The sequence below is a fragment of the Mustela nivalis genome (genome assembly GCF_964662115.1).
Source record: "Mustela nivalis genome assembly, chromosome: 12".
NCBI classification, from domain to species: domain Eukaryota; kingdom Metazoa; phylum Chordata; class Mammalia; order Carnivora; family Mustelidae; genus Mustela; species Mustela nivalis.
This window is the reverse complement of record NC_139031.1, coordinates 30,147,242-30,160,477: the sequence shown is the minus strand read 5'-3', so window position 1 is coordinate 30,160,477 and position 13,236 is coordinate 30,147,242.

Below are 13,236 nucleotides of genomic sequence, written 5' to 3'. Positions count from 1 at the left end.
CTTTTTTTTTTAAATTTTTTATTTTTTATAAACATATATTTTTATCCCCAGGGGTACAGGTCTGTGAATCACCAGGTTTACACACTTCACAGCACTCACCAAAGCACATACCCTCCCCAATGTCCATAATCCCACCCCCTTCTCCCAAACCCCCTCCCCCCAGCAACCCTCAGTTTGTTTTGTGAGATTAAGAGTCACTTATGGTTTGTTTCCCTCCCAATCCCATCTTGTTTCATTTATTCTTCTCGTACCCACTTAAGCCCCCATGTTGTGGTGATGCAAGTTTTTTTTTTTTTTTAAGATTGTATTTATTTATTTGAGAGAGGGAATGAGAACACAAGCAAGGAGTAGAGGGAGAACGAGAAACTCAAACCCGGGGCCCTGGGATCAAAACCTGAGCCAAAGGTAGACACTTAAGTGACTGAGCCATACAGGCACCACCATTTTCAAGTTTTTGTATGTACATATACTTTTGTTTCTCTTGGACAGGTATGTAGGGATAGAACTACTGGGTCATACATAGTAAGTATATGTTTACATTTATAAGAAAGAAATTCTCAGAGTGATTGTAACCTCACAAACAATAAGATAATTTCTCTTACTCTGTGGCTTCCTTTTACATTCTTACAGTGGTATCTTTTGAAAAGCAGAAGTGTTTTTATTTGAGAATATCCAATTTATCAACTTTTCTTTCTTTTATGCTTAGTACATTTTCTCTAACTTAAGGTTGTGAAGGTTGTTTCTCATATTTTCTTCTACATGTTTAGGTGATTTAGCTTTTATATTTAGGTCTGTGTTCTGTTTAAATATGATTTTTCAGTTTGGTGTTTTCTTATGTTTACCCAGCCTACTTTTAGCACTACTTAAAAAAATTTTTTTTTATATATAAATATATATTATTAGCCCCAAGGGTACAAGTTTGTGAATAGCTAGGTTTACACACTTCACAGCACTCACCATAGCACATAACCCTCCCCAGTGTCTATAACCCGACCACCCTCTCCCTAACCCCCTCTCCCTGGCCACCTTCAGTTTGTTTTGTGACATTAAGAGTTTCTTATGGTTTGTCTCCCTTCCGATCCCATCTTGTTTCATTTATTCTTTTCCTACCCCCAAGCCCCCCATGTTGCATTTCCACTTCCTCATATCAGGAAGATCATATGATAGTTGTCTTTCTCCGATTGACTTACTTCACCAAGCATGGATACTAGTTGCATCCATGTCTTCACAAATGGCAAGATTTCATTTCTTTTGATGGCTGCATAGTATTCCATTGTGTGTGTGTATGTGTGTGTGTGTGTGTGTGTGTGTATCACATCTTCTTTATCCATTCATTTGTTGAAGGACATCTAGGTTCTTTCCATAGTTTGGCTATTGTGGACATTATTGCTATAAATGTTCGGGTGCACATGCCCCTTCGGATCACTACGTTTGTATCTTTAGGGTAAATACCCAGTAGTGTGATTGCTGGGTCATAGGGTAGCTCTATTTTCAACTTTTTGAGGAACCTCCATGTAATTTTCCAGAGTGCTTGCACCAGCTTGCTTTCCCACCAACAGTGTAGGAGGGTTCTCCTTTCTCCACATCCTTGCCAGCATCTGTCATTTCCTGACTTGTTAATTTTAGCCATTCTGACTGGTGTGAGGTGGTATCTCATGGTGGTTTTGATTTGTATTTCCCTGATGCCGAGTGATGTGGAGCACTTTTTCATGTGTCTTTTGGCCATCTGGATGTCTTCTTTGCAGAAATATCTGTTCATGTCCTCTGCCCATTTCTTGATTAGATTATTTGTTCTTTGGGTGTTGAGTTTGCTATGTTCTTTATAGATTTTGGACACTAGCCCTTTATCTGATATGTTGTTTGCAAATATCTTCTCCCATTCTGTCAGTTGTCTTTTGGTTTTGTTAACTGTTTCCTTTGCTGTGCAAAAGCTTTTGATCTTGATGAAATCCCAATAGTTGATTTTTGCCCTTGCTTCCCTTGCCTTTGGCAATGTTCCTAGGAAGACGTTGATGTGGCTGAGGTCGAAGAGGTTGCTGCCTGTGTTCTCTTCAAGGATTTTGATGGATTCCTTTCTCATATTGAGGTCCTTCATCCATTTTGAGTCTACTTTCATATGTGGTATAAGGAAATGGTCCAATTTCATTTTTCTGCATGTGGCTGTCCAATTTTCCCAGCACCATTTATTGAAGAGGCTGTCTTTTTTCCATTGGACATTCTTTCCTGCTTTGTCAAAGATTAGTTGACGGTAGAGTTGAGAGTCTATTTCTGGGCTCTCTATTCTGTTCCATTGATCTATGTGTCTGTTTTTGTGCCAGTACTGTGCTGTCTTGATGATGACAGCTTTGAAATAGAGTTTGAAGTCCGGATTGTGATGCCACCAACTTCGGCTTTCTTTTTTAATATTCCTTTGGCTATTTGAGGTCTTTTCTGGTTCCATATACATTTTAGGGTTATTTGTTCCATTTCTTTGAAAAAAATGGATGGGAATTTGATAGGGATTAGCACTAATTTTTGAAACAAATCTTCTTTCTCCCTATGTTGACATCTTTGTCCAAAATGAATAAAAGTTTATGTGTCCATCTATTTTTGGAGTCATTAATGTTCTTTTTAATGTGGATGTCTATTCTTGCCCTCACATGAAATTTTTTGACTATTATAAATTTTAAATTGTTAAAATTAGGTACTGTAAATCAACTCTGTTCCCTTTCAAAATTTTGTCTTTTTAGCCAATTTTTATTTGCTTATAATTTTAGAGTCTTGTCAATTTCTTTAAAAATCACTGAAATTTTGGTTGGGATTACATTAAATCAATATATGGATTTGCAGAAGAATTAATATGTTAGCCACAACTGAAACTGCACAATTTCATGAATATTGTATCTTTCTAATGATTTAGAACCTCTTTAATTTTTCTTATCAATGTTTTATAGTTTTCAGTTGTTCAGGTTGTTCACTGTTCTAATGCTACGTAACATATCACCTCAATGCTTAAAGTTTCAAAGGAGCATTTATTTTGTTCATGAATGTGCATTTGAGCAAAGCTTAGAGGAGACAATTTATCAACATTCTACTCAATATGAGTTGTAGTGTCTTAAAGGCAGGACGTTGGAATCATTTGAAAGCTGATCACTCTAGATCTTGCAGTTGTACTAGCGGTCACCTTGATGTCATCTGTGGCTGTTGGCCAAATACTGGCACATGTCTTGTCTATGTACTATGGGATTCTTTACTAACTTGTGGCTGGGTTTCAGGAGAGATGTAGGTCAAAGGTTAATCCTTTTTATGATTTAGCTTTGAAAGTCGGATAGCATCATTTTTATCAAAGTCTGTTAGAGCAATTCCAACTCACTGCCTATAGGAAGGAAGCACAAATCTCTTAGTGGAAGGGGTGGTCAAAATCACATTTTAAGAAACACTTGTAGTGTCAGATATATTGTTGCATTCATTTATGAAAATAAAATCTACTTTATTGGTATAGAGGTCTTTTCCATGTTTTGTAAGTACTTAAAGACTTGATAAATAATTATTTAGCTTATAAATAATCAAATTTTTGTTCTAGTGCTTATAAATACAATTATCTTTTTGTACCTTTAAAAAAAATTTTTATTTATTTGTCAGAGAGGGAAGGAGAGAGAGAGAGTATAAAAAGGGGAGCAGCAGGCAGTGGGAGAGGCAAGATTCCCTGCTGAGCAAGGAGCCCAAAGCAGGACTCCATCCCAGGACTCTGGGATCACGACCTTAGCTGAAGGCAGATGCTTAACTGACTAAGCCACCCAGGCATCGCTGTCTTTTTGTATCTTAAGATACAAAGAATGTTTTAAATATATTATTTTTTATACATTTTCAAGAGTAGTTTTAGAAACGAAAACCTAAGTGCAACAATAACATGAACTGGATTTCAATGAAAATTTCAGCAGCCTACAGGTGACATTTTGGTGAAACCAGGGCTACTATGTAGTTGTCCATTTACCCTACATACATTGGGCTCTAGCCACTCATTTAAATTGTTACCTGCTTGTTTTGAAATGAAAATGGAAAACTTTCTGAATCTCCCAGAGAACTTATATTATCTTATTCATATGCATAGGTTTTATATTGTACAGATAATAGAAAATTTCCTGTTTAAAAGTGTCAGGAAAGGGGCACCTGGGTGGCTCAGTTGATTAAGGCCTCTGCCTTTGGCTCAGGTCATGATCCCAGGATCCTGGGATTGAGCCCTGCATCGGGCTCTCTGCTTGGCAGAGAGCCTGCTTCCTCCTCTCTCTCTGCCTGCCTCTTTGCCTGATTGTGATCTCTGTCCTTCAAATAAATAAATAAAATCTTTGAAAAAAAAATCTCAGGAAAATCTTGATTTCTGTGTAAAGATATTACATATATTTAGCTAATTGGAAGTTTTGATTTTGGTTAAATATAATAAGACACAAATTTGTTTTTTTTTTTTTTTAAAGATTTTATTTATTTATTTGTCAGGGATAGAGGGAGAGAGAGCGAGCGAGCATAGGCAGACAGAGAGGCAGGCAGAGGCAGAGGGAGAAGCAGGCTCCCTGCCAAGCAAGGAGCCCGATGTGGGACTCGATCCCAGGACACTGGGATCATGACCTGAGCCGAAGGCAGCTGCCTAACCAACTGAGCCACCCAGGTGTCCCACAAATTTGGTTTTGATTCTGTAGGTTTTGGTGACTTTGGATTATAAAAATAACTTATAATTACTTTAATAATTATGACATAATTCTAGCTGTTAAAATTTCTAGTCCATTCTGTTTCAGAACATCAGTCTTGTGCAGTCCAGTCTATTTCTCCATTTCCCATTTAGCTTTGGAGAATGGAAATTAGCAGAAAGGGGCAAAGATCTCACTGTTAAGTTCATATCTGCTGCAGTCGTCAACCTAATAGATGTCTAAATGTGAATCCTTCTGTGAGACATAAGTGATTTTTTTCCTAGGCTCCCCATAGGGAACTTTGCACTGTACAGTGTGAGAATAGACAGTGCACAATCCTAAATTTTAGGGACCGATTTACAATTCTTCCAGCTTTCTACACTTATGTTTCTTACCACTTCTTTGTCCTTAATATGACAATTTTGAGTTGGTTACCTTCTAGGTGTTCCATCCAGCATTGCTATCATCCATATTGTTAACTTGTTTCACAGGAAATATATCACAGGAAATTAATGTCAAGCAAATGGTATAAATTCAGTCTATCATAATGATGCCTTTTTTTTTTTCCCATTGTAGAATGTTTTGATCTGCTGTATTCTTTTCTCTATTTCAAGGTATGAAGAAAGTACCACATTTATATTTAAGGGGCCCCAATGTCTGAGTGATTTTCTTGGAGTCTCTCAGCTTTCACTTGGTGGGGAATAATTCTCTTCATGAAGGAAAAGGCAAAAACCAGCATGCTCTTTTTGGGTTGATAATCTTGCTACTGTGAATTCCTTCATTTACTTTGTAAATTTTAAATTATCTTTTTATGTAAGTTGGAGGTAGGTTATGGATGGTGTTGCAGGATGCAGGACTGTTTTAGTCATTTAAAAAAAATCTCGGTTGAAATGTCTTGTCATTCTCTTTAGAATATGCAGATACCTTGTACTTTCTGCCCTTAGTTTTTGTTCTTTGCAGAAATACTGTGATGGCATAAAATGTTCCACTCAGAATTTTGTTATTTAGTTTATAAGATAAAGTCCGCTAACAGAGACTGAAAATGATTTCCCTACACCCGTCATTTACTTTTTTTATTCATGTAAATTTGTATCCCCTTCTACATTTAACACATTTTTCTATGTTAAGTAATCATTTGTTTATTAGTCTTACTGTTTTACCATGTATCAGTATATTTCTACAATATTAGTAAAATTAAATTCTAAATGTTGATAAAAGTTTAGCACCATACCTCTAAAAGTCTCATGAGTGTACCTCAACGGTGGTTGGAAACAATGGAGCATATTGTATTGACTAGGTCATAAGAATCAGCAGAAAGAATAGTTGAAAGGATATAACTAGATCTAGCTTGGTTACGTTCTCGTTTCATGACCTTTATTTAATCAAATAAGCACTCAATTTCTTCCTCTATAAAGTGACCCTTGGTGTCACTACTAGTTTTTAATAGCACAATATGAAGTTTTTCAAGAATTTCTTTACTTTTGTAAGAAAATAAATTTTCCCAGTATTTAAGAAAAATTCTCAGTGTTTAAAAAAAAAACAATCTTTGTTCTCAGTAGTGTAAGCTTCACTGAGACTAACCTGGGCCATGCATTTTTTTAAACAACTATTTTTTAAAAAAAAAATACAAAACTGTTTCATACACATTTTTATTCATAGAACCAGCTCAGTTCCTGAGAACATAGTGGGTACATAATGCATGCTTATTAAAAGAAAGAGTGAATAAATAGATATATTTCATTAGTGGTGAAATTCTAGGATCTTCCCAGTTTTCTATTATGAGTTATTAGTAATTTTCTCTAAATAAGTGAATAAATTTATGAATGAATCACTGATACGTTTTGGTTGTGATTCATTATTAAGTAAACAGTATCAAATTCACTCCCCATCAAATACATGTGTACAAGGTATTTAGAATAAGGTATTTTATTATTATTTTATTAATAATTATATTATTATTTTTTAGTATTAATATACACCAACTGAAAAGTATGTGTGGGTTGTATGTATGTGCATTAGCGATTGTGTATATGAAGGAATGTTAATTTTATTTCAGTCCCCCTGAAAGTATCTTTTTAAGTGTGCTCTTTTTATTTAATAAAAGATAACTTTAGGAATCTTTTATCAAGTGAAAATGGATTATGGCATTTGTATCTTGTTCTCCTTTGGGTGCTTCTAACCCACTTCCATTTACCATTGCTTTGCTGGGTTGTGGTTATTGCTTCCTGACAACTAAAGGATTATTTCTAGAAATTAGACTCCAGTAGAGAAATGGACATATGATATTTCAAAAATAAGTCCTTTGTGACCTACGCAATTCAGTACTATCGTAGGATTTATAACAACTTTGTGGAGAAGTATCAATAACTTTAACTTGATTCTAATAATGAACACTTTGTTTTAATGAAGAAAATTCCACCTATTTTATGTTCCAAAAGGCTAACGTTAGAAAGCTGTTTACTTCAAGGTATATAAAGGAGTCATTCTAAGCATTAAAGTCAGAAGAAAATGCATTGATCCTGAAAGTTGGCCTAAGGCATCTCCTAAAAACTATCATAAATCCCATTTGTATTTATTTTTATAGTTCATCTCAGCAGAATTTTTCTTAAAAAAAAAAATAAATAAATAAAATGTGATTGACGTTCAATCCAGTTGTCAACTCCTGAGCTTCAGGCTAGAATGTCTTTAACCTTGGGAGGTAAACAATCATCCTACTTCTGTAAGTCTACAGAATTTATAACCCTTTCCTCTACTTTCTCCAAGAAGGTTAGTCTTATCTCAGAAAGTAGAACCTTGCTTAGTGAATGAGTAAGCTTGATAGTTTAAGCCCTTTATATGTTTTGGTTTTGAAGATTTCAGTCTTTCCTTTCTCTAGTAAAGTCAGCTCTTAAAGGAGTCCACTGAATCCTATTAATCCAAGGTTGATACTAAACCTTCCATAGTGTTTCTTTATTGGTCCTTAGGATTTTGTTGTCTTAGGAACTTTATCTTTCGTCTCTTATTTTATTATTATAGGAGGCACTTCAATAAACATTAACTCCATACCTGATAAAAAAGTTTTTTAAATCACTCCATTTTCCTTCCTCCAGCCTCAGACATTACTCATTACAGTATCTTTAAACAGCCCTCCATACTAGACACAGATGGCTTTTTAATTTCAAGACTGATTCTGGGGGTAGAATTATGTTTTCATATCTAGAAACATAGCATCTGGGAATTCGCGGTGTTTTAGGTTAATATTGCTTCCCAAAAGATAATATGGACTGTCACCAAAGTGATTATTTAAAGATAAAAGAGACATGAATGCTGTGCCTATTTTGAAAAGGAGGTACAGTAGAGAATAATTTATTCTCCTAGATATATTTAAATAATATAAAAAGAAAAAATGAATATTTTATTGTACTTGTATAAGGACTGATAGGCAGTAGAATGGAAGAGTCCTCAGATGGACACTTGGTGTGTATAAAATATTAATTTGTGACAGATCTAAGTTTAGGTAATTAATATAAAATAAAGGAAGAGTTGTATATTAATTGGAAGTGGAAGGAGTAGGTTTTTTTAAAAAATAAATGAGAGCAAGAAAATTGAAAAAATATTTGGAATCATAACTCTCTCATGCAAATGGTATATTTCAAGTAAATTGCAAGTAAATAAAAACATAAACGTAAAGCAACAAACAGTAATATAGATGATTACTTATTTCATCTGTGGATCATAAGTGTTTTTAAAATATGTCATCATTTGTTTCGGTCTCAAGGGGGAAAAGATATGTAGTTGCAATTGCATAAAGTTATAAAGCTGTGTGCTTCAAAAGTTGACATTTTTTAATATATAAAGTTCATATAAATCAATAAGACAAAAACTACTTAAGGACTGATACAGAGACTATAAAGACAATGAATAGAAAAATTACAAAAATGGAAATACCTATTACTAATAAATATATGGAAACTTGTCACAAATATAGTAAAATATTAAAATGAACAACAGAAAATAAAAACAAAAGTAAGATTCTAAAATTCTATTGAATTAAAAATATGTTTAAAATGAAATAATGCAAAAAAATAAAATATAATAATGCTAATGAAGTCATGGTGAGATAGTTCTGTATATACTACTAATGGAAGTGTAAATTAGAACAAAGTTAATTTGAAAGAAATTTGGAAATGTGCGTCAGTATTTTAAGTGCACCCGCTCTTTTTTTAAATTTAATTTTATTTTTTCAGTGTTCCAAGATTCATTGTTTATATACCACACCCAGTGCTCCATGCAACACCTGCCCTCCTTAATACCCACCACCAGACTCATCCATTCCGTACCCTCTCCCCTCTAAAACCTTCAGTTTGTTTTTCAGAGTCCACAGTCCTTCATGTTTCATCTCCCTCTCCGATTTATCCCAATTTCACTTTTTCCTTTCCTTCTCCTAATGTCCTCCATGTTATTCCTTATGTTCCACAAGTAAGTGAAAATACTTACTTAATCTCCTCCATTCCCATCCGTGTTGATACAAAAGTTGGGTATTCATCCTTTCTGATGGCTGATTAATTGTACCAACTCTTTTACATACTGATTCTTTTCTAAGGCTCTATCCTAAAGACATATGCAGAGGAATATATCCATTATAACTTATTTATAATGAAAAAATCACAGAAATAATTTGGATACTCAATACTTGAGTGATGGCTATAGTGTGGTATTCCAATATGAAATAATAATATCTAGCTTTTAATTAAACATATTTATGAAGACTATCTTATTGAGATGGAAAATGTTCATGCTATAATGTTATATGAGAAGAGAAGGATATAGCATGCTGTGTGAATATCCATAAAGATATTTTTGTACACATTTCCGTTCGGTAAATCACAGAAGTATAATTATCATGTATTCATATTTTAATGCTTTCCATACATTTTGCCTGATATCTCTGTCCAGAAAGTTTATGGTAAACTTCACTCTTACCAAACAGTATGAATGAGTATCCTTTCATATATATATGTCTGTTTTCTCTAATCAAGGTTGAGTCTTTTTTCATGTTTGTTTATGCTATCGTGAAAAGCAGTGCCTTATTATTTTTAATTAAATTTAAATGAAGGTTTACATATTTCATAAATCTTTCTGTGCATATATAGGTTGCCTCTCTGGGATTTATATATTTTCCACGTGTTTTATTTTTTCCTGATTGGTGAGACTAAAATGTACTATTGAGAACATGCCTGATCACAAAGTTAATCTACAATTTCATGTGAGTCAGAGTTTAATAATGGAGCTTGAGTTACTTCTGATTGATCCAGCATGTTCTTGAAATTACTTCTATTTGCAAGGTACTCTTTAAGATGCTTTTTGGGTCATGCATCTGAGTATGGTATAGTTTTTTACCAAAACTGGCTATAATAGAAACTGAGAAATAGATGTAAACACAAAGTACTAAGTCTCTGCAGAGTCACCTCTTAATACTTACTTTGAATACGAAGGATAGTCAGTTTATTCTTAAACTGAGTCTTAAAGGCAGCATAATGAAGGTTGTTCCACTGAAGAGAACATGCAGTGAGAGACAGAACACCTATGATGAAGCCAAGGGGTTTGTGTCCTGGAGAAACCTGGTTTTCAACCCCTCAGTCCAAAAGGTTGTGTTCACCTTGCAAAGTCTCCACTATATTGGTTATGGGCTCTCAGGTGCCAAAATTGAGATACGCTATAACATCAGTGTGCTTAGGAGTAATTGTATTCAAGGTAGCTAACTTATTATCAAAGCTCAGAAAAACCCAATTATAAAAGCAAAATCAGGATCTCAGTTTATTCATTTATAATAGAAAATGCAAAAGCAGATTAGATATTAGTGTTGTTCAAACCAGTGCATTCACTAGTAGTTAGTGTGCTCCATCAAGTGGCTTGAATACTCTTAGAATGAATCGAATCAGAACAAGGGCATTAGTCTTGGGATTTAATGTTTAATAACACTATACTACAATAGGTATGTTCCTACAAGTAAAGACCAGTATTTAATTCTGTGCAAAGCTTTTGGGAAGTTCATATCTGGGCCCTGGTAGAAGCTGAGTGCCTTTATATAGAACACCAGTGAAACCTGCACATTGACTAGCCCATAAGTTAACTAAATATTACTTAATATACCTAGCCACAGGTTTCAGCAAGCAAAGAGATATTTTATCATTAAATTGAGTTATATAATATTTAAGCAGATTCTGAAGGCTCAAGTAAGTTTCAAAAGCTGGTAACTGATACTCCCTATGAACCTCTTCATTGTCTCTTGCCGTATTTCCCTTAATCCTTTCCTTCCTAATTGGGAAACTATATTTTCAAAATCTGATTGACAGTATTAGAAACCAGACATAGCAGATAAGTAGTATTGGGAAATAATTATTCATGACATTTCTGCTATCTTGGATCAGGTTTTTTTCTGGATTTTCTTTACAAAGATGTTTATAGAGCAATAACCTTAGAAAATAGAGATTCTCCCTCCAGGACAGAGGAAAGATTTGATTTAGAATGGTGATAATGAAGACAATATCTTCCTCAAATGCAAAGATGAGGAAGATTTCCTAGCAATTCCTTAGAACATTAGGATTTACTAAATTTGGAGTTTCTTAGCCATGACACAGATTTACTGTGTGTACAGCTTTCAGTAGGGTCACTCATGACACCTCTGTTGTATTTGGAGGGCAGAGGCAACCAATATGAACATAAAACTCATGCTGGTTGCAGTGATGTGAGTAATGAAGTCCATGCCTCTGACTAAAAAGTCTTGTCTTCTGTTACCATGAAAGTTACTGTGAACCATGTCTTCTTTTAGCTTAAAAGTAGGGGGAAATCTCAATTCCTTTAAAGATATTTTAAATGTGGAGGACCAAATCTAAGAGAGTACTGTAGTTTCTGTCACTGATGGCTGGACGTTTTGTCACTTGGTTTTGTTCATGTCTGGGAAGCACATTTACAGTGAAACCATTAATGGGTCTAGAGAACGTAGTCATCAGAGCAGATTATAGAGAGATGAAAGACTAAATCATGTGTTTCTTGAGTTTAAAATTTCAGCAAAGTGTCCAGCTTTAAATGTATGGAAAGCTCTGTGTATGTATGTCTCCTCTGTGAACTAGATAAAAGTATGGAACACCTGAGTGAATTTAAGAATCGTCTGCCTAGGGTGCCTGGGTGGCTCAGTGGGTTAAGCCGCTGCCTTCGGCTCAGGTCATGATCTCGGGGTCCTGGGATCGAGTCCCACATCGGGTTCTCTGCTCAGCAGGGAGCCTGCTTCCCTCTCTCTCTCTCTCTCTGCCTGCCTCTCTGCCTCTCTCTGTGAAATAAATAAATAAAATCTTTAAAAAAAAAAAAAAAAAGAATCGTCTGCCTAAAAAAGTGATAAAGCCTAATAGAGTAGATGCCTTTCTAAAATTATTTTATAATCTTCTTCCAGAATACACTTGGTTATAACATGTATCTTCAGCCAAGTAGGCATTTTAATAGATAACTTTGCTATTTAATATTCCACAATTATATTTTTGTTATAGAATTAGTATTTGCCTTAGCTAGTGGCTAAGCAATTGCCAAAACCTCTCAATTCTATCTTATCATGATCTCACAAATCTGTCTTTTTTGCTTGATTTGTATTGCTCTACTATATAATTAATCCTTTATTGCTTTCATTTAGATAATTAAAAGAACCTCTAATGACTTCCTTGTTTTTTTTTTTTGTTTTTTTTTTTTTTTATCTCAACTGTTGTCTCCTCTGTGAACTCAAGATACTCCATTCTTATGCAAGATTGATACTCTTAAATTCAGCTCTGGCCATGTCATTTTTGTTTTTAGGAACCTTTGAAATTTTTTTCACTGCCTAATTCATAGACCCTAGCTTAACTAGATAATCAGGGTCCCCCAAAAGTGTGGTCCCTGTCTTGGATTTCCATTAGGATTTCTTACCTCAATTTATTGAACATTGTTCGTCTCTGAGACACTTTGACTATGTGAGAATTTTTCTTTTGCATTCTGGTTTATGATGCTAATCTAATTTTTGCTCTTTGAATTGTTACTGATTCTTTGCTACTTATTAAGATTTCTGTTTATTTCCTCACATTATGGACTTCTAGAAATTAAACAACTTTATTAAACTTTACATATATCAAGGGCCTATTATGGTGTCTCATAAATAGCAAAATTTACATAATGGATGAACAAATTTTATTATACTATAATTGTTATGTACAAACATTAAGAGTTACCAGACTGGTCTTATTAATTAACCAATTGAATTTACCAGTCTTTATGTTTACAAGTTATGTCTTAATATATAGGTATCTGCATACATATAAGTGTGTATATAGTTTTATTAGAAATCTCTGTATACTCTAACCCTAAGAGGTCAACATCATTAATTATCTAGGCGTCACTATTTTATTGCCTGAATTAACATATGAAAGTAATGGAGAATGGTTTAAGCTTTATTCTGAAGTGAATTAAGGAGAAAATATAGATGAAATATAGCACCAACTTGTGTTTTTGTTAGATGGGAATGAGACATGATTAGAAAATGCAGGAAATCATGCATGATTTAGATATGTGCAAA